Source organism: Calonectris borealis, chromosome 1, assembly GCF_964195595.1.
Source record: "Calonectris borealis chromosome 1, bCalBor7.hap1.2, whole genome shotgun sequence".
NCBI classification, from domain to species: domain Eukaryota; kingdom Metazoa; phylum Chordata; class Aves; order Procellariiformes; family Procellariidae; genus Calonectris; species Calonectris borealis.
The window spans coordinates 74,935,660-74,956,036 of NC_134312.1; the positions used below are offsets into that span (position 1 = coordinate 74,935,660).

The 20,377-nt window shown below is 41.8% G+C and overlaps 1 protein-coding gene across 1 annotated transcript in view; it reads left to right on the forward strand.

The window, feature by feature from the left end:
* Positions 1-20,377, forward strand: part of ST8SIA1 (ST8 alpha-N-acetyl-neuraminide alpha-2,8-sialyltransferase 1) — a 125,945-nt gene that overhangs the window by 103,797 nt on the left and 1,771 nt on the right. The gene's annotated exons all lie outside the window — the stretch shown is intronic.

Sequence of the window (20,377 nt, forward strand, 5' to 3'; positions counted from 1 at the left end):
TGTACAAGCAGGTTTTCAGGCTGTGCTGATGGGGCTTTGTTTTTATTCATGATTGCAGCTGCAGTGTTTTCACCGTGCTGGTGGTGAAATTGTTTGTTTTCATCATTCCTGTCGCTTTCTGCGTGATAGGCATCTCCAAACATGGCCTTTCAATATTTATTTATGTGTCTAAGTAGTTAAAGGTGAAGGAGGTTTTTTAAGTAGTGGCCATCCTTTAGGGGTTGTGGCTCATTTCTTGCACAGGGTCTAGTGAGGCTGACAGACTGTTGTTGACTCCAAAAGGCTTGGAGAAGGTCCCAGAGATTCCTCTTCTCTTCCTTTACTCCCTCCCCTGACAGGCGTGCATGTTTCAAAATGCTGCTGCCAGACTAATTGTGCCCTAATTGAGAAGAATCCCGGAGCGACTCCACCGAAGTCAGCCATGCCGTCAGCAGCGTTGCTCAGGCAGCGAGCGTTTGGTCCATTGTTCCCGTCCCACAGCACACTTCCCTGGTCCCAAATCGGGGCAGTGTAACTACGTGAAATGCATAGCATCTTTCAATAGGAGGTGCAGCCTCAGCACTTTAGGCACAGCAGGGGGATTTGCGTGTGGTCAGTGTTTGTGCTGGCAGACTTTTTGTCGTTTTCAATAATTCTGTTGGCTGACCAACGCGTTCGGTGTAAGATCCCGGCATTAGATAAGGCTTTATTCTTTGCTGGCAAGCAGATTACTTGTCATAACGCGTTCAGGGTGCACTGCTGGTGCATAATATACCGATCCATCATCCCCTAAATTTACAAGGATAAATGCAATCTCTCAAGCTAGGCTGATGTATATCATCTCAAAAGTACATTCACCTGGGATATATGTCAGGATGATATTGAATTAATCTTTGTTAGGTTTAGATAACTTCATCCCAGTGAATTTCTTGGTGTGACAATGATGCAGCTGGATAATAAGTCCACTTTTGTCAAGTGATGACAGCTTCACTTTCCAGACAATTCTCACCAATTTGATTTATGCAGTGTATTCCTGTATGCTGAAGGCAATAGGAATTTCTTTTTGGGCTCTCTGGGAGTGGAATCAGACCCTTTTGTTTGAAAGAAGTTGTTGTCTCTTTTTTTCGATGGCATCTGTTTCTAGAGCATGTCGGGGTTTTCAGTGTTTCACTATCTCTGAGCTGTTTGTTTCTACATGCATTTTAATGTCAGCTTCTGGCCTCATTATAGCTTTCTCTGGCTTCCATTGAGCTGATGAGGCATGGGTTTTATGCAGTGCTTTTTCGCTCAGTCATATTGAAGATGCAACATACTTAGGAGGACTGCTCCCCGCCATACAGCCAGCATGGGTGAGCTTGCATCTGGGATCAGCAATTCAAGGGTTATGAGGACTACTTGCTCACTAACATTCCCTGTTTATACCCTGTTCATCAGAAATGTGCATATGATTTGCACCAGTGACAGCTTTAATCCAGCAAAATCCACTTTTAAAGGTGCACATAGTTTCTGCCTCTAGTTCGCAGAGAACTGCAAGAGTCTGCGAGGAAGCCTATCACCTCTCAAGTATCTGAGCATGTCTTGCTGGCCTTCCTCCTCATTAGCCTTCTTCATCAACAGCCACCATGCACATGCTGAGCAGCTTGTCCCTGGCTATCACAGCATCTGTTATTTAGGGCAGCAGTGTTTTGTTTCGGAGTGTGCTTTCCTCCTGGTGTGTCTGTGCACGCAGTAGGACAGCTGTGTCCTAATCACTGACCAATCTTGGCTCCTTCTTGCTCTGATTTTCTTAGTCCGGTGCTCTTCTGGGGCTGTCCATGCCCAGTGTCCTTGGAGTTTAAGCCACGTATTTTTTTTTCTTTGTCTTTTCTTTTAATATAATGTTTGTGATTTGGAGAGGGTGGGTGGACAAGGACAAAAGATGAAGGTTTGATTTTTGATCTGAGCTCTGAAGCTGTGTTCATCGTTCATCAGAGAATCTATGTCTTTCTGATGCTTTGGTTATAAAGCATTAATTAATATCATGAGCATAATTTTGAATGTAGCTGTCTTGAAAGGATTTCCAGAACCTGGATTATTATTGCCCTTCACAGTATAGGAAATAGGTTTGGGATCCATAACTTACTTCTTTTATTACAAACAGCTCCCATGCCTTGGTGGTGGGGCTGCAGCTTCTGGATAGCACTGGGGTACATTTTCCAGAAGAATAATTTATTCATTGAAAAATACAATTTACTATATTTTGGAAGGTGAAAAAATGGTTTACAAGTTCTTCAAGACAGTAGTAGTTTATTCAATAAAAAATCAGTTAATTTTGGCATTTTCTAAATGGTCTGCAACGAGGATAACCGAAAGTCCAGAAGCAAGCATAAAAAAAGAAAAGGTCCAAGTATAAACACAAAAAAAAGATGGCAGTCAGGAGATCTCAGGTCAGGAAATGATTTTGTATTGCAGAACGTGATAAGATCCCTCTCTGGGATGTATTGAAGATGCATCTGTAGATAAGCATGACATGCAGGGTAACAAATGCAAACAGAACATTTTCTATTGGCTTGAGTGAAAATAAAAGAATAAAATGAAACGTTTTATTCTTTTCTTTCCAAGGCAAGAAAAATATTTTTCCTGTTAAGGGGTGTTAGGAGCAGCCACCTCCCCCCACAGCCCTGGCCAGGCCCCTCGCTGCTGGAGCCCAGCCCAGTGCCCTGGGAACCAGGGGACCAGGCTCTCTGCCCGGGCTGAAGGGACGTGGCTGCTGCGTTCCCGGTTGCAGGTTCTCACATTCCCTCATCAGTCTGACTGACCAGGTTTGGTTCTCCTCTCTGCCTCCATTATCATTTGTTGGTCAGATTTGTGTCCCTGTATGTTCTTGTTTGTGGATTTCTCCTTTTCTTACTATCCCTTTTTTAAAATTTTTTTTTTAAATTATTATTATTTTTTATTTATTGAACGGGTCCTTGACCAGATAGTCTTAAAGAAGCAGACAGTCTCCTTCCACATACCCTTACATTTCCTATTTTCCTCCTGATTTGTCTAGGAACTAAAAAGCAATTTTAAAAAGAAATAAAACCCTGTAGTATCTTTTCTTTATATGAACTTTAAAGAAGAAAAAGCTTTTATAAAATTGGGTGTTGAAGTATATAGTGAAGGAGTATATAAGAACCAGATGGATACATGTTAAGGGAGAGAGGAGGACAGGCAGGGTAGAAAGATTTGTGCAATTGTTCCAACAACACCGGAAAAAAAAGAGGTAGCAGCTGAAAATAGTAGATTGGAGTAGAAAGAGGAAATTATATTTTATGCTGACCAATATAACCAAAGGTCCAGGCAGAAACATCCTAAAGACTAACATGAGGGGAAAGAATGTGAGGGGAAGTACGTGCCGGAAATCAGTGCATTCTACCAAGAACAAAAATCCCTTTTTGTACCTCTAAACACAAAGTTCATGATGAATTGTTTCTTTTGTATTTGCCACTCAAGCTAGCCTCCAGGATCCTCATTTTTTTCTCTGCCTTGATGAACCCATCCAGATTTAGTACCAAGTGCAAGTGGCATTCATAGGTGCTTAATCCTGTTTTTCAGATTGTGTCTCCTGTCTTCGCCCATTAGATTCTTCCACTGCTTCAGCACAGTAGGAAATTGAAAAATCCTTTGAGGAAAGCATCCTGCAATCTCCAGCACATGGCGAGTGATTTAAAAATGTTGGCAATCTTGTTTTTATCCTCTTCTGATACTCTGCAAGAAGAATAATACATTTCAGCTGAGCTCAGATCCATTGCCCAGAAACAGCCAAACGGGAGGTGGGCGCAATCCTTACTAAGAAACTGAGCTGGTGATGTGTAAGACATAAGAAAACTCAGCTTCCTCCCTGTCTTTCTTGGCTTCTCAAAAATAACAGAAAGAAAAAGCAGTAAAAAGTTAGATTTTTTTTCTTAAGAAGGGTAGTTTTACTTACAAAAATAATGAATTATGATTTCTGTTCATGCTTTTTTAGTAAAAGGCAATAAATCCACTGTGAATTTCTTGTTAGCTAAACCCATCTGATTTTTGTCTTTACGTTTTATACCAGCGAATGCACTTCTCTGTAAAAGTAAAGGAATAGTATTCCTTCCCACAGTAATCTCCCCAGCTAAGTTAGACACATTCAAACTTAAAGGTTGAGTTTCTCTATCATATGTAGCTTTTGGGGAAAAGCTCAATGATTGAAAGTAGTTCTGTCTTTTTCATCTGGATAACATAGCAAAAGGCAAAAACTGCTTTTGTACTAAGTTCAGTCACTCTTTTTGAGGAAGTTTGTTTTAATCAGTTTTTTATGGCAGTTTTCTGCCATCTGGTCTGGAATGCATTACAGGCAAGAACTTCTACGGAATAAGTTAAATGAGAGATGTGCCACCCTAATACTTAATTTCTACTCCTTGCCTCCTCTCTTTCTTTTTTCTCTAGCAGTGATTCTTTTTTAATTTCTGATTTGAAAGAGTAAATTGTGAAAGCACAGTGATTTTCAAGATACATGGAGCACTTCGGTAGGTTAAAGCTGATCCGCTGGAATTTTTAATCTCTGCTTCATCGTTTTTCCACAATAGCTGGTTTGTTGGAAGAGGAAGCGGAAACCTGCCAAAAGCTGTCATTGCGCTGAGAGGGAACCAAATGGTACTTCTGAAAGATAAAGCAGGATGGAGAAAATCAAGCTGTCAGTATGTGTAGTGCAATTTAACAGGGCAGAGAATAATGTGGTTCTCATGGAAGAAAAATTTCCCCAGAATGAATTAAAAGTAGAATTTGAATCTACGCGTTTTATTTTTATATGGAAAAATAATAGTAGTTTCAAGTGACTCTGAAACTAGAGGGAGATGGAAAAATAGATTGAACAGTTTTTATTTACCTATGTAGCCAATTCCTGGGTCGCAGGGAGAATTTTCCTAGTGTATTAGCTGAAAAACCCTTAGCAAAATTATCTCTTCAGCTTTAATTGATTTCTTAGCTAATATGTACTTCCCTAACGACAGCCAATAACCTTCCATCAAACGCACAAACAGCAGCGCAGATGCTTAAAAGTTTTATGCCACTGAAATATTAGGATTTGTGGAAGGAAAATGAGAAAGTAACTTCTTCCATTATGGTTGTAATAAGCTATTCTTATGTACTAGATTTCTCGGTAAGTTATGGCTTAGCTGTGAATGCTTAAGGCTGATGTTAGAGAAATGTAAATAGCGAGCTTTCTAATACGAATTAAATTTTTTGAGTTATCTGAGAGCTTTATTTAAAATACTGCTGTATATTTAGAAGTACAAAACTGGTAACATAACTTCCTAAATTGTGCGTTTGTGAATTTGAGTATTGTGATCCTAGTATTTTATTCTTTATCGTCATTGGTTTTCAAAGACGACAAAGATTTTTTTTTTAATGAGGTTTCTATGTGGAGGGTATGGGCTGCTAATCTATCACATTTATATCAGAAACTGTATCATGCTGTGAAGTTTCAGAATGTTGTCATGGAAGAAAATTGAGGTTTTTTTTCATGATTCAGGGCAGCAAATCAGAAGGTGGCTACTTGAATCTTGCAGGAATTTTCCCAAAGGAAATGAAATTGGGAAAGATGATAAGCAGGATATTTTAAGTGTGAGGTTGTACGCATATGGAAGTTGAAAGCATGTGAAAGCATATAGCAACATACTCAGCATAAATGTAAAAATAAAGTAAAAAACTGTTGACAGTGCACAGATTGTGCTGTAAAGGGTATTATACAATTCTCTGTCCCCTCCTGCTAGAGTGGGGAATACACGACTGTGATCCTTCAAAGGGAGGCACTCACTTACTGTCCTTCCTAGGGTCCTTCCTCCCTGAGATAAGAGCTTGGTACAGCTGGAGCGAGACCAGTGCTCTGCCCTTCCCCAGCCTTTGGTGGCCTTGCCCTGGGTTTTTTTCCTGCAGGTAATATCTGGAGCATGAAGTTTACTCCCAGTTTCAGATGTGAACCTGACAGGAAAGCAAAGCACTGCCCTTGGCAGGCCCAGCTCAGTAAGCCCTTGTGTGCGCTCTACCCGTGCGTGATCACAAACCTTTTACCAGCGTGGGGACTCGCAGCAGCAAAGTGTTCAGGGCTTTGCTTTTAATTCCCTTGTAAGATCCCAGACTGACTTGTACGGACATCAGTAAGACCCACTGGTTGTTCCTGGCTAGTAAAGCTACGCAGCCTGAAGACAGGTTTGCTGGCTGCCTCCCAGTGCTGCCCTAGGCTCCCAGTTGTAATCCCAGAGACAGCTTGTGACAATGGCAAAATGTGGCTTGTTCCTCATCTCTCTTGCACTGCACTGCACTTCCCTTACCTGACGTGTGGCGGAGACATAGCTACCCCGGTAAATAGAGAGGGCTAGGGACCAACTCACGGCTCCAGTGCCGAGCAGCACAGACCGGCTTTCAAGGACATTGATTGAGTCCCTGTAGCGTATTTGTCTTGGAGAGAACTAGCTGGAGCACTTGGAACAGAGCCAAAGAGTGAGCTAACATCATTAAGCTATGTGAGCAATCAGGAATCCAGCACTTCCGCTGGCTTTGAGGTCCTTTTTAGTTTAACAGGGTCAATAAATTTCTCAGCACTATTACAGCACTGTATCCCCAGCAGTTATAAGGTATGGCTGTACAAAACTGTCGTCCTGAAAACAGATACTTGCACAAGTTCTTGGTGTTCTCTCGGGTAGGAGAATTTTTAGAACAAGGCTTAGACAGCGAAGATGGTATGGCTGCACTTGGTTGCCTATACATTTGACGTTGTGTGTCTCAATTTGTGCAGGTCTGAACCATCCAGTCTTACCAACTGAGACTGCCGAGTTTGGAACTGTGTTGGGTGGGGTTTGAGAGCTGGAGCTTGGGAGTCCTGAGCTGGAAAGCAGAAATAGTTTAAAGAAAGTGTGGGGAGAAAACGGATGTCTGCATCTGGGCTGAACAAGAAGTTTTTTCTCCATGTCGCTAGTGTGAACTGTGGGTCTGCTCATAGATTTTGCAGTACAAGCCACAGATGGCTTTTTAAAATCATCTGTGAGCTTTTTTTATAGCAAATATCATCATAGTTTAGAGGCAAGAGGACACTGGTGATGTCCCTGATTTCTTCTGCTTTTTTTTGAACATCTGACAGTTTTAGCATTTGATTCTTTATTACAGGTTTTATGTTAGTTACAGGACATTAGGAAGCATTTCAGGACTGCTGGAAGCTTCTAAAGAGCCTTCTGAAATCAGCATCTCTTACAGTGCTGACACTGCAGGATTTCCAACAAGCTCTTTGCTCTGCCTCTTCTCCGTTCCTCCTTGGATTCCCTTCTGGCATCTCAGCTCTGCCAGAACATCTGCAGCATGTCCCTGACTCAGCCACCGTAAACGCAGGTGATCCCTCCAGTCCTTTGTACCTGCGCCTTTGTTCCCTTGTCTGCTGGGGAAATTTGTACATGTTGCTACATACAAGTTAGTTGTTCACAAACAATTGAAATTAGATTGTGCTGAAAAAGATACCACTGCTGGGCTGTCCCAAGAGACCTGGGGGTTGGTATACTGTAGCTGAACTAGGTCATGCATCTGCCCTGTGCATACCTAGTACTCCAGCGCTTGGGACTACTTGGGACTGCAGAGAATGGCATTGAGAAGAATAAACCAGAGAACTAGCTGGCATGTATTGGCTGAACTGTTTTTGCCAACTGGCTTTCTGAAAGGAAATTCATTAGGCACGCTAGTATGGCCTCGTGCAAATTGCTTACGCTTTTGACTCCACGTTCCTAGGTCCATTAAGTTGGAAATGGAACTGGGTACAGCTGCTGGAACAGAACCCGCGGGACTTTTCTGCCAGAGCATTGGTGCAGTGTGCTGTCTTAGTTTTTTTTCTCACTTCATGCTCCAGCATAGTTGCTGCCATCCCTCATTTCTGCTAGTACATTAAACATCCAAGGTTCAGGAATGCAAATGATTATGCTGAATGAATCATCTCCATAGCCTTGTGCATCCAGATAATATCATTGTCTTTAGCTGTATATTCACAGTGTGCTTCTTGAATAATGCAGTGTACTAGTGGTTTCTGAACCTTTAAATATCTGGCATATGATATCATAAAGACTGACCTATATACTCATTTGATGAAAGTTCGTGTAAATCTGCTGATATCAGGGAAATTGTGTCAATTTAAAGCATCAACACAGGACCTTAATAATCATATTTCTACTCCCTTTCAAGGTATGTTTAAAATAGCGGAATCTTTTAAAATGTGACATTCCTTAGGTTGTTCTTTTTAACATAAAAAATGCAGATGTGGGGGGAGGTAGAAAAAACGGTCTAATTTTTATAACAAGCAGGACCAGTCTGAAGAGGACTTGGTATTACAAGCGAAGTGCTAGATTTGCTGGAGCACGTAAGGTTCCTGACTCTAGCTTGGTAAAGCAAAGCAGCACTGTGGCTTACTACAGTAGCAGATTAGGGAAGGGAAATTTTGGCCTTGAGGCAAATTCAGATAAAAATACATTGCTGGTTAAAAAGTGTATTTGTTTTCCAAATAATTATCTAGATAAAACCTCTGGATAAAAACCTCAGCAATAGCTCCCAAGTATTGCACATCACTGTACAAACTATTCTGGCCCCTGTCTGTGAAGCAAGAGGCTGAATTTCACCACTTGTACTGTTTGATTAGCTGCTTTGGGAATACGTGTACTGAGCTGCTAGGGACGTAAAGGTCTATCAGCCAAAGCAACTGATCACTGAATGATCCTTCTGGCATTTGGAAACCTTCTGGAAGCATAACCACTTCCTCAAGGGGGAGTTTATGGCCGTGGCTGTTGTTTGTCCCCTGTGATTCATGGCCAAACTCAGGTTCTTCAGAGCTGCTGACAGACTTGACATTTACAGCTACTTTCAAACCTACAATTTGGCCGTATCTGAAAAATACCTTGGCCTTATCAAATGGATGCCCTTAAGGTATTCTGTTTTTCTGTTTCTGACTTGTGCTGTAGACCCCAGACCATACCTTCCTCCTCACTCCAAAATACCCTTTAGCCTGGTTATTAGGTCCAAATCTAAAGTTTTTTCAGGTAATGTGTTACTGCTGTTTCAGGGAGACAAGCCACTAATGGTAGCTTTTGTTCCTGTTTGATTATTCAGTAATACTTTAAAATAATGGCTTAATCTGTGTTCATATCTTTGGTGAAAGCATAAAGCATGTGGAAGTTATTTAGTATTAATGTGATTGTCAGAAGTCCTTTGATAGAATTTCTACTGTAATTCAGTATTAATTACTCTGAGCATTAAAGAAAAGGAGCTTATTTTTTGTGCTGCCTGAATCTGAAAGAAATCTTCTTGATTCTGTAGGAGGTGGCAACTTACTTACCTTAAGCATTTGCATGTGAACATCTGTAAAAGCTGATGTTCTTTGGGTTTCAGAGAGAAAAGATAGCTCAAAGGGGTACAAACCCACAAGTTTATAGTTTGACCATAGTTTTACATACAGCACTTGTTGGTAAGGTGCTTACCATCTCCTCCACAACCCATGTGATATCAGTGGGTCACCTCAGTCTAACTCCTGTTGCAGTAATGTTTTGGCACCTTCACGAAGGGAATTGGTGCACAGACCTGAGCCAAATAAAAAGAAATGAAGCTAGGGCTGGATGTATTTTTTTGCTGACTAAAACTTCCAGATAATATAGTTTAAGTTGTCCCCAAACGATTTACAAAACCAGGCTGAGTAGTTTCAGCTGAACAACACAGTTGAAAGACCTCGGTTCAGAAAATCGGCCAAGGCAGATACCATATTTTATGAGAGGCGAGTAATCACCTCAGTCACTGAAGCTGTGGTAGGCCCAAGTTCTGTTCCCTTTTCTTGTGTGAGAGGACTTAAACCTCTATCTCTCATCTAGCAGGAGGCAGTCCTAACCATCAGCTGAAGGGGCATGCTGCGCTGGTGCCATCAGCATCATCTGTTGATATTGTTCCAGCTTGTGTGACTAAACAGGGAGGGCCTGAAGGCTCGGTGACTCCACCACCAGTTTAGATGGTCACCCTCTTCTTGTCTTCCTCTCTGATTTAATGAGTATTGTATGTCCAGCTTTAACAAGAGGGATTGAAAGACCCTTCTTCACTCATTGCTGATATCTGAGATTGCATTGCCCTGGCAAATATCCTGCCAATGTTGTCTTCTGGAGTCAAGCTCCATCCAGTTCTGACAATTCGTTGTTACTGATTGTTCACTGAGGTAGGGATCAAAAGAGAGAGAGGTTTTCTTGCCTGGTATTTCAGAATGTGAGAAGGTGGGACCACATCTGAGTTATGGTGTATTATATAAAACAAGAGGCATAGCACCTCTAGGTGTGTGACACGGGAAGAACACCAACTACAGTTACAAAGCTGCTCCTATATAATATAGTATCAATGCCGCTGACCCTCCTCTGGCATTTGGAAACTAAGAGAAATAGGGAATGGAATGTTTTGCTCCACTTTCCTCAGCCAGTGCATAGAGGGCTGTAAAGTACTCAGTGACATGCACTGCCTTTCAAAAGTATTACTTTGTCCTAGCAAATAGCATTTATTTCCTGCTACCTTAAAAGAAAAAAAAGTTTGGTTTTTACTTTTTTTACACTGTATCTCCTTTGAATGAAGTTAATGAGGGGAAAAAAGGTGAAGGAACTCTAGCACTTTCACAGGTTTCAAAACAGTTAAAGAGATTAGCAAAAGCTCCAGCATGTTTCAGCTATCTGTACTTTGATTTTTTTTTTTTTTTTTTGTCGTCGAGAGTGTTCTAGCTATAGCAATTTAAATTGAGTACAGGCTGTACTAACAGTTGAGGAGAAACCTTGGCAGTTTAATCGTGTTGAAAAGAAGTTTAAATGGCATTCTCAGCATTAAACACCATACATCTTGGAAAATATATCTGGATGATCTACTCAAAATAGTGGACTCTCCTAAGGGTACCATACTGGAAGCACAGTGCTAGGAGCATCTATCAAGCCTTAAGAAAAGGTAAAAGGAAGTTGACATCACTAAAGGGCAAAGAAAAGGGAGATTAATGGAAACAGAGAAACATCCTACCAAAAGCTGAAGTTGTTTCCAAAGGAAACAGAATTTATTATAAGCTCTGGCTGATTAAATATTTTATCTATGTGGCAGGCAGAAAAAGTTTCCAGAAAGAACTAACTAGAGGAATGAAAACCTAATGCTACATCCTCCTTCCAGCAACAGCTCAAGCCAAAAAAGAGCAAAAAACACCCACGCCCCACCTGCCATGTGTGTATGGTCAATTGATGACCAGGTGTAAAAGAAGTGCTCAGAGAAGACACAGGGAGGCTGTATGAACTATTTGCATCTGTGTTCACATCTGTGTTTACTGTGGAAGAAACTGAGGACATTCCCTGTGTCCATGGGGAGATTCAGCAGGCTGAAACTGAGGTAGTTATTAGAGAATTTATGGTATAGATACAGGATGGATGGGAACTTATTGGCAGGACCGGACTCACCGATGAGTGCTGAAGAACAGTAGTGTGTACTTCCTCACTTAAAACTGCCTTGGTACTTGAAGACTGGAAGGTGTTAAAAATGGGATCAGTGTTTAAAAATAGTTCAAATTAAAAATAGTTCAAGTAGATCTGTAAGCCTGACATCTCTATCAATCAGCTGAATTGGTAGAGACTATATTGTAAGATAATATTAATGAACACCTCTTGTGTTCTTGTGCTCTTGTGAAGAGTCAGCACTGTTGAGTCTAAGGGAAATTTTACCTTGTAAAACTCTTGGAGTTCTTTGAATAGATGCATGTGGATAAGGGTAATCTATATCCAGTAGATAAAGTCTATTTAAATTTTTAAAAGGCTTTTGACAAAGGGATCAAGGCAATCATGGCATAAGAGGGAAGGTATTGGTAAAATAATTGATTAGAAGGATGTGGAGAATAAGAGATTAGGCAAATATTTGGAAGTAAGATTCGCTGGGGTTACTGCATTGACAAACTACACCAGTATCAGGAAATCTTCTGAGCTGAAAATACTTGGATGTGCAGTTTAAAATGTACTGGTCATGTTCATACTCTTCCCTAGGTGTCCGCGTATGAGTTGCAGAGTGAAGGGTGGGCTCTTTCAAAGATAGAGCGTGCAGCAAATTAACTCATCTCAAACACTGTTGGAAGCCTTGAGAAGCATCTACTAATGCTTCTAGGCATAACTGAACAGCACCAGAATTGCTGAGAAATATTGCTGTAAATTGATATTAGATGAAAGTAAAGTCTTTTTCTTCAGAAGGGACATTTTGAAAGCTCACGGAATGTAGTGGCTTCGAGGTCTACAGGTGCAGTCCTTGGGTTGGCTTGAATTTTCCTGGCTCATTTCCATGACATGAGCTCTTGGGCCAGGGACTGGAAGGAACTTCCTTGTTTGTCGAACTGCTATTTGTTTCTCTCTTTTTTTATCTTTTTAGCCTCATGTTTGGCTTCTGCTAATCTAACTGCTCCAGAGCAATTTATCACCTCTTCTGCTTATACTCGGGTGGCCACTAGTTCATTGCTCACTTGCAATGCTCATTGCCCTAGGGATGCAAAACAGGTGAGGTTGCCCAGAGGGAGTGACTAATAGAGGAAATACAGAGATCTTCTTTTGTATATTTTAGAGTTGTGTGAATTGATTTTACCCCATTTAAAATATTGTACATGCACCACATATTCCTATGGGCTCTGAACAATTGTTTTTATTACGAAGCTTTTAGTTGACAGTGTTAATAGGGATCTGCACTCCAGCTGCAGGCCATGTGGCATGATCTCAGAGATTGCCAGCGATACATGTACTATAATGTAAAGAAGGTGCTCATATACTTAAAAAAGAGGCTATCCTAGTTACAGTTGTTGCCATAATGCCTGTCGAAGCATCTGCTGTTTTAAATAATTTCTCTTCAGTCTGCACTTTTTGTAGCACAGAGCATCTTTAAAAAGAAAACACATTCAGTTCAAACATTGCTGCTTTCTCTCTCTATCCAGTTCTCTTTGGAAAGAGCTCTAAGAGGTTGAAGAGAGGATATAGTTGAATGTCACCTTCATGGACATTTGCAAATTATTAATATGCGAAGGATGTTATGATGTTAAAGAGAAAACTCAAAAGACTTAGCAAAAGTGTTCTCAGCTATGAATAGGTCTTTCATGGCTGTAATAATTTGGTATGTTTTATATTTGGGTTGCAAAGCACATAAGGCCATGAACAGACAGGAAAGCATAATGTTACTAGCTTTGTGTTTGCTGCAGTGCTATTGCACACAGTGATCTACAGAGACCTATGTCTGGACAGTAGTTGGGTAAAAGACCTAGACGTGCAGGAGATACGGCGCTGTTCTGTTCCTGTTTGGTTGCTGTCCCAAAGACTCAGCAGCCTGTCTTAGGGAATCAAAAGTAAATATCCTGAAGATTCTATCTGGGCTTTGTTGCAGTTCTTTTTCCCCTTAAAACCTGGGAAAATGTGTGATCTGGTTACGTTTCTTCTCACAGGCTTGCTCTGGCATACAGTCCAGTGAAATTAAATGCTAAAGATATCAGGCTTAGTTCTGTAACTTTTTTTTCTAGCTGATTTCATTGGTTGTCTATTGTCTTATCCTCCAGACTTTCAGCTGTAAAAGCTGTGAAGTATTCAGAAGATTTAGAAATACTAGGCAGCAATTTCATTTTGACGATACAAGTAGTTTCCAGCCATGCTGTTCTGGCTATCCTTTTATATTATTTCCACTTGTGTGTGACTTTAGCAGCCACAATCTTTGAAGAGTCAAACTAAGATGAACAGCTCATCTTTTGAAAGCTAAGATTCAAGCTGTCAGATAACAGAAAGGATTGATGTTTAGCTCTGCTGGTTTTGGAAAGAGTAGCTATTAAAAGCACATTCTAATTTGAGTTGGCAGAATAAGGATCACACACAGTCCCAAAATACCAGTGAACGCTGATTTTAATGTTTCATTGCTTTGGTGTATAGGACAGCTCTGTGTTCCATTGAAAAACAGAGAGTCAGCTTTCCCTTGGCACTATATATAGTATTCCCAGGGCGACAGCGTAAGAGCAGCAATGGGTGGAGGTTTAAAAAAAAACCCTAATCAATACTGAATTCAGTCAAAAGGGGAGCCTGCCCCTTCATGGGGATTAGAGCCTACCTCTGCAATGTTTAACTGGACTTTCTGAGTGCATCAAATTATTCTGAAGGTCATATGCTAAGGACAGCATGTCATTAAGAAACAGGCTGGTGGAGAAAGATGTAGTCTGCAGTCACTGTGGAAAGAGTGTGTTTTGGGTCTTTGGAGCTGATGGTGGGAGTGACCAGAATCCCTGACCTGGGAAAAGCCATTGAAAAGGTGTATAAAAAGGAGAATCAGGCTAATTTGTTTGTCTTTAATCTTTGGGACCAGAGATGAGAGGAAAGCACAGGTTCTTCGAGGTTGGAAGCCTTGAGGAGGCAGTGCGAGGTCTCAGCAGGCTGTGGGCTGTGCCCGAGGGATGAGCTGAAGTGAGTTTTGGAGACAGTCATATCCTGAGAGGAGCGTGCGTCTCCGCCGAGAGTCTGAGTGGAAGATTTGCTGTCATTGGGTCCACAAAGGGCAGTCAGGTGGGAAGAGAGGAGAGCAAAGGGAAAGGAAAAGATGGGAATAGCATCACACCATCCGTGCCAGGAGCTCTTGACTGGGTGACCGTGGTGCCTGTGGAGGGGCCTGCGGTGAGAACAGGGCAGAATCCCTCATGCTGAAGCTGTTTGACATGACATTAGGCAAAGCACTGGGATCTACCACAGGAATAAAAGCCTCCTGCATGGATGGAGAACGTTTGGCATCTGTAATTTTATTGGTTTAATGATCAGCCTTTATGATTGCTCATGTTACTTCATACCTTTTCTAATCATTCTGAAGTGCATTGCAGGCCTGATTTTTTTTTCCTGAGGCTCCGAGCATACTTCCAGTGAGACCAGAGTTGGTTTTCCCATTGACTTTAATGGGATTATAATTGAATCTTAAGTCAGGTAGCTATCCTTAGGCTAAGTAAACAATGGCTTGTGTAGTTGGGGAAGTTGGGATAAAATAAGAGAGGGGGTCAATTTACAGTACTTTAAGTGCTCGTTTCTGGCTCCCTGTGTGGACAAGCAGAATGGTTTACCATGCACCTAATACATGCCAAAAGTGCCTGTGTGGAGAATGAGCACATGGAAACTCGTATGCTGTTAATTCAAATACAGTCTGTGTTTTAGTAAGGTTGGCTACACAAGCCCCAAAGGGGCAGATAATCAAGAAGTGCATGCTATGAATCAGAGCACAGGGCATTAAGGAGGGCATCGCTATTTGAAAGCATAAAAGCACTCTGAGAAATGAGTGCAGTAAAACTCCTCTGTCTCTGCAGTGGAGGTTCAGATGTGTGGTTGCAAGCTGACTTATTGTGACCCCAGCTGTAAGCATATTCCAACAGCTGCAGCAAACTGCTAAATCATTCTTGGCTAATGCTGACGTCAAATTATCTAAATAATTTTTGTAAGGTTATCCTTTGCCTTAGGGACAAATACATAAGTCTTTATATGCCTTTTGCTCTATTCCCTTGAGCTCTGTTAGTCTTAATTTTAAAATAATACACTATTTCTTTAGCATCTGAGCTGTTCCCCTCATTACTCAATCTTTTTTTTTTTTCCCGATAAGTCAACTTGTGATTAACCCAGAATGCTGAACTTGTGGCTTTGCAGATGCCAACACAGTAAGTGACTGGGATATCATCACAGGCATGAGGTAGTGACTCTCTGGGGACATCAAAAAGAAACCAAGATGCGAGAAAATGCTGCCATTATTATCTGCAAGCGGGTTAGCTCAATGTCACTGCAGCAAATTCTTTGTGATTACTGGAAGTCATCTCTTAGTACCAGAAAGCAGTCCTGTCCCCGAGTATCTGCTAAAGAACATCAATAAGAACCTTAAAAACAGATTAAAAACCCAAAACACTCAATGCTCTGTAGTCTTTGATTGTACTGTCATGGCAATGTTCTGTGGCAGTTTTCTCCTGGATGCATCGTTCTCTCTGGAAGAGTAGCACAGCATTTGAGGGAACTCTACAGCTGGTATCAAGGAAATTATTTCTCTGATACCTGTGCAGCTGTGCTTACACGTGCCTGTTGAAAGTTGTGCTTTTTAAGTTGATCTGTTATATGGACCTGACAGCAAAAGTGTGTTGCTGATGATTTTATTTGCTCGCTGTCCATTAATGAGTGTAGTGGAAGTGAAGCGCCTGGGCTGAACATGCTGTGATATGCTTTCACCAGCATCACAATCATCGGCACCTCTTCGGGCTGCCATCAAGCTGCCGGGACGCATTACTGCAAATCACTGAGCAATTCCCCTAGTCTTCAGGTGCTGCTCAGGGCTCGGGAGATTCCAGCTCCAGTTTTACCTAAATGCTGGCAACCTGCCATGCATTTGTGTGAGCTTGACTGCAGAAAGTCAGAGGATGACCCTGAAAGCTGTTCAGCTGTTTCTTGCTCAGAGCTGAGCTGGGGAGATAACGTCACTGGAGATGCACTCTTGCATGAGGGGCTGGATCATTTGATGGGTTTCTTTTGAAGCCCCGTGAGCAGGGAGGAGCTGCACAGCTTCTGGGCTGTGCCACTGAGAGTGCCGAGTGTTGAAAGCATGTCAGGTAGAGGCGAGCTCTCACTAGGAACCAGAGGCTCCTTGTTCAAAGAAGGCTGGGCAAGGATCGGCACGAGGGAAGGCGTTTCTGCCCATCTGGATGCGAGGACTGCACCAGGCTGGCGGCGTCCATGCCAGGACAAGCAGGAAGGAACCATATTGTCATGCTCACACGTGCGCTACAGAGCTGGTCAGCTCCAGAGGAAAAGCCCTCCTGGTCTTTCTGTCAGGCATGGAGTAGCCTCCTCGCTGTCTGCTGGCATGGATGCGGTGTGGTAACCCCAAAGCCACTGCTGGAATGGGGTTGCCTGCAGGCAATCCTTATCTGGATTGGGAGCTAAAGGAAAACACACTTGAGCTTCTAGTACCATTTCTAGAAACTTGCTGATGCACAACGTTCATCCCCAGATTTCTCAGCCTCTAACCAGCCTGTGAAATGTCAGAAAGCTGGACAGGGCTTCTATTTTTACAAATGGGGAACAGAAAATTTCATTTGCTTCTAATATCTCCCCTCATGAGGAGTGCAAGATGGGCAGCAGCTTTTTGGCTGTGTTAGGCCATCAGACCAGCCATAATCAGCATGTTTTATGCTTCTACATGGGCTCCTGGCCACCTGTATAATGTCCATCTGTTGAACTGGGCACGATGCCTGCCGACACTGCGATCCAGATCATTTGAATGAGGCACGGGTTTCTGGGAGGTGATGATGTTCTTGAAGGACAGTTTGCAACAGCATGACAAATGCTGTCCCTTCTGCATGGAGTCCCTCCCGGGCACCGCTCTCACGGCAGTGCCGGTCACTTCTCGTTACTTTAAGGCATTTGGGGAGATCTAGAAGAAACGTAAATGCGTTGTGGCAATGATAGCAAATGAATATTCAGAGACAATCCCTGGCCCTCTGTGACTGTATCTGAGCAATTTTAATATATTCATCCTAGAGCTGCGCAGTGCTTTTCTGTGAATGGTAAATTTGCTGAAAAATGCAGTTTTAGAATAACCACATCTATTTGCCATTTGAAGTGAAATTCGTTAACTAGCTGTAAGTGGGAAAGGACATGGTGAAACCGGCTTCCAGGAGTGGCAGAGGACCTGTTTCTGCTTTCCCCTCCATCAAGGTGCAGGGACCCCATCGCATCAAGCTGTGTGCTCCAGTTCGCCTTACTGTGAAAAGAAGTTTGAACCTGCATCTCCCACCGCCCAGTGGATGTCCCAAGTTATGGGGAGGGGGATAGTCTGAAAGCCTGCTACTGGTCTTATTCTACCTTTTATAAGCAATTAGGATTATTAGAACAGGGTTTGGATGCTGAGGCTGCAAGCGCCTAGGTAAATCCTGAAAGTATTAAGCTAGGGATTTTTTTTTTTGCCCTCAGTGACTGTGTCCTGATGGAAATGGAACAAGTTTGATAGGATGGACCCAACCTGTACCTGATAATCTGACAGGTTGTCTTGCTGCTCCTTAGGAAGAGAGGATGGTAAAGCCTGTTTTGGGGAACACTTAGTTAAAGGTCTGATAGTAACGGAGTGAGAGGGCCCATATGAGCCAGACAATGAATTTCTGCCAGGGCACCTTGGTCTTGGCTGGCCTTCTATGTTCAGCTGTGTCTTGACAATTTCTACAGAAAAGAATGCCAAATGCAATAAGTTATGAAATTATTTTTATTGTTTTGTTTTGTATGCTCAGGTTGAATTGATTTGCTTGGAAGACAGTGGCTTTGTCTACATTAGCAAATAGCACCATGCAGTAGGAGCAGATCTGCAGAGCAAAACAGTAATGAAGACCCAGGCAGATTTCAGGCAGTTTGCTTCAAAACAGCTTTATTCTAATCCCACTTGCAGGAAATTTTGAAAGAAACTTGTAGCAAATCAGGAGACCAAATATTGCATGTTGAAAATGTCAACAAAACCTTTCAACTTATTAGGAATATTTCAAGTTTTCTGCCAAAGCAAAGACTTGAAAAAACCTGGCACATGTTCATGAGACATTTCAATGCTGTTGAAGCTGTATTTTTTGTTGGCAATTGTTTCAGTTGAAATTTTATCTGGTGCTTCTTGAGGTCATCTGGCACCCTACTTAAACCTGTGTATCCTGCTGTGTGTGTAATTCTTGATGTTCTTTCAAAGACGTCTATACATAAAATTGATCTCTTCCTAATCCTTTAAAAAAGGATTCTTATACCTATCTCTGCCTGCACCAGGGAAAGGAAAAAAATCCAGTGCTGCTGTCTCAAGTTTTTTGTTCTGACTCCTCTGCTGCATGACTATGAAATCAGTCATGACACATTTGCCTTAGCTGCAGGAAACTGAGAGAGAGGAGGCAGCAACAAGGGCAAGACGGGCACTTGGGAGCTGAGGAGAAATTAGGGATCACATGCAGGAGAGCAACCCAGCTGCAATGAAAGGAGTGCGTGTGAGGCGTGTGCAGAAGTGGCTTTTAATGTAGTAAACTTTGCCTGCACGCTGAAGTCTATAGATACTGTCGCGTCGTAAAGGCGGGGAGGACTTACTGGTGATCTGAAGATTACGTGGACTCTGGAAAGAAAGCAGATTATCGAGAGTAAATCATAGGGGCTTGCTCATGCAAAGGTACCCTCCGATGCAGTCAACACCCCAGGACAGCAAGTGTTTCTGTTACTTAGTAAGTTTGTGGTTTAGGTATTGGATTTTACCCGTGGCTCTGACTGACCTCCATATCAGTTACATCCAATGATACATATTTGGGATACTTTAATATTGTACTGAAATGTGATTTGTTTAGTGTCAGACGTCAGGACAGGTCAAACATCAGTCCGGGTTTTGGTGTGTGAATGGCCTAGGATTTCCTGCCAAACATCTCGTTCCTCTTGGCATATCCAGAAGAATATGGCAAGGAAAGGTTATAGTCTTGACAGGATACTGGTTTTGGAGTATTACATAAGTCTAACATCAGGGATAAAATAGACATCAGCAAATAGCTATTGGCAGTTTAACAAATTGTAACCTGATGTGGTTTTTATATCAAGAGGTGAGAAGACTATCATATTAGAGATATAATCTGCACCTATGTATTGCCCCCCTCATAGTTGCCAACTAGTCTCTCCTTTAACTTGCATGCTACAAATACCAGCTGCTTTTAAACCTCCTCAGTGTGTAAATCATGCCATCTTAAACACCAACTCTGAATACTGTTTGGTGCCTGTGGCTAAATTTTTGTGGTGCCACTTGTCCTAAACAATTCATTGATTTCTGTTTTATTGTTTGTAACAAACTGTGTTCTTTGAGATTTCTCTCAGTTCCAGAACGAGAATTAACTACTATGGTAGTGCAACCTAAATCACTATACAGGCGTAACAAAAACAATTCTTACAAGTCTTACAAGTTTTATAAGTCCAAAGTTTCTATTTAAATATTTCTTGGTATTGCTTGTTCAGCACATAACTTGGATTCTTTTTTAGTATGCCTTTAGGAAACAAGAACAACACGGACTTTAAAATTTCTTTTAAAGATTCCTGTGCCTGAAAAAATAAGTTGGGTTTTGATCAAAAAGAAGAATGTCACTAAAAATGATTGATTTTCAGGAAAACTGTCAGTGTTCATTCAGGGTTTTTTTGAAAAGATTAAATCGGAAATGTTTTGGTTTCTGGAGTTAGCAGGATACCAGAGAGTGTTCAGCTGTCTATTCAGGTTTATGTTTTTAGAAGAGAGGCAGTGTCAGACAGTCAGAAGTTTGTCTGGACTTTCTCTGGGCTCGAGAAAGGTGTGCAGGTAATTGTAAATATGTGTATGAAGAGCA